This window comes from Frankliniella occidentalis, unplaced genomic scaffold (assembly GCF_000697945.3).
Source record: "Frankliniella occidentalis isolate FOCC.00 unplaced genomic scaffold, Focc_3.1 Scaffold36, whole genome shotgun sequence".
In the NCBI taxonomy this organism is placed as follows: domain Eukaryota; kingdom Metazoa; phylum Arthropoda; class Insecta; order Thysanoptera; family Thripidae; genus Frankliniella; species Frankliniella occidentalis.
The window spans coordinates 865,360-867,304 of record NW_026267166.1 but is presented as its reverse complement, the minus strand read 5'-3'; the positions used below and the strand labels follow the sequence as shown (position 1 = coordinate 867,304).

Below are 1,945 nucleotides of genomic sequence, written 5' to 3'. Positions count from 1 at the left end.
AAAACTTATGTTGCACCCAGTAAAGGTGCTAAGTAGCACCTGTGTTTTTCCAGTGTGTAAATTACCAGGTGGATGACTCACGCCGCGCACTTTTGTATAAATACTGCGAGGAAGCAACAGGCAACCCACCCCGTGCTGTACAGCATAAGTACGAAAGTACGCGGCGTGAGTCAAACACCTAGTACAATTGTGGACCTTGCCGTATTAAAAACATATAGTGGGATAAAACTCCTAGTATTTCATATTCACTTCATTAGTGTTTTAGTATCAGTTTTAATGACATCAAACTGACTGTGCCAAATTTGATTCTCTTTCATTACCTTTTGCTCTTTTGTTGTTACTATTTCACTGTGTAGTATTCAATTTGATGTTCACAACATTTTTATAAATTGATGTTATGATTTGGTACTGTTAGTATAATTTTCATTTTTTTTAAAGACAAGTGTATCAATTCCAAATAATTGTAAATATATTTATAATACCGGTGCTGTAGTTAATGGTAGAAAATACATGACAGGCTTCGAAAACGAAAGAGAGTAATTTATGTCTAGAAAGCTAGCTTTAAGAATTCTGTTTTCTTTTGTACTGTTTTTTGTTAAATGAAGCAGTATTTGTTATTTTCTTAATAGGTAGTTTTGTATATAGATTGAGATCTTGTCTTGAATGATATTGTAGTTTTGCCTTGCTTTCCTTTTGTAAATAATTCCCTTCATTAACTTATTTCATGTTGTAGAAAAAGATCAAACTGCGGCAATTAATTTAGTATATATTTATATTGAACAGTCGACGTGTTTCGTCCCCCCGTTCCCTGCAAGTTTGACAATACCCTTAAAATTTGTTGCCTTTCCCTATGTATTTTCCAAGACTCTTTGGTTTTATATCCAAGGCCGAAAAATATTCTGAAATTGTTTTGTCATGAACATGTGATATTCAAATAAAACAGCTTAGAACTTTCAACTGTCTTTATTTCAATCACCTAGGGTAATAAATGGGATCTTGTTCAAAGTTCGACAAAAACGACTGAAAACCCTGCCAAAATTGCAACCCCTATACAGGGTGGTCCACAGACCCCTTTCTTTATTTTGATTATACTGTACCGCATGCGTACGTCCGTGTGGGAGCATCAGGATGCGAAACAGAATGGGAGTCAGAGGGATCTATGGCCCTTGCCCATAGGCTCGGATTTCGGGGGCCGGGGGACAAACGCTCCTCCCCTTCCTGTGGTCTCAAGAGAGCCGCCTGAATGGGGGGAAAATTTGCGCAACAAACCCCCTCAATTCAGGCAACCTACAGTGCATCCCCCGCCAGACCTAAATCCCTTAATCCCCGCCTGCTCGGGTGCGAGCTTCCCACTCCCATTCCCGCTTTCGGGCGCCATGTACCATGTAGGTATTCCGATGCTCGCTCGCTGCTAGTGTAGGAAGATTGATTGGCCTTATACAAACTCAGAAGGCGCTTCACGTGGTGTGTATTAGGGTGCCCCTACAATGTATATTCCCCAAGTTGACGCGAGAGAACAACGGCCCCTTCCCTTGCCCTTGCCCTCCTTGCTCGGACCTGTCCGCGGCCTTCGGCCACAGGGCGGGCCGCCGTCTGCACACGGCTGCTTGGCGGGTCGGCCTACCCATCGCATTGCAGGCGCCATACGTAAAGATATCCTGACCGTCTCATCGGGAAGCGTTCAATGCTAAACACACAACACACTACAGCACAGCAGCATTGTGAACGGTGTGAACATAAAACATGGAAAGTACACTTTTGTGTAGTGTAGTTTGTGGGGGTGGGGGGGTGGCTGTTCAAACATGTGACACCAGAACACCAAATCCACCAAGTACTGAGGAATCCCTTTTATTTCTAATTTTCATTTTCCTCCCTCTCCTTCTCCTTCTCCTTCTCCTTCTCCTTCTCCTTCTCCTTCTCCTTCTCCTTCTCCTTCTCCTTCTCC

At 42.9% G+C, this 1,945-nt stretch overlaps 1 protein-coding gene across 1 annotated transcript in view; it reads left to right on the top strand.

The window, feature by feature from the left end:
* LOC113202424 (rhythmically expressed gene 5 protein) overlaps positions 1 to 957 on the top strand; it is a 29,613-nt gene extending 28,656 nt beyond the window's left edge. The window contains exon 8 of the mRNA XM_052266246.1: positions 69 to 957. The gene's annotated coding sequence lies outside the window, so the exon portion shown is untranslated. The remainder of the gene's footprint in view (positions 1 to 68) is intronic.
* The last annotated feature ends 988 nt before the right edge of the window (positions 958 to 1,945 follow it).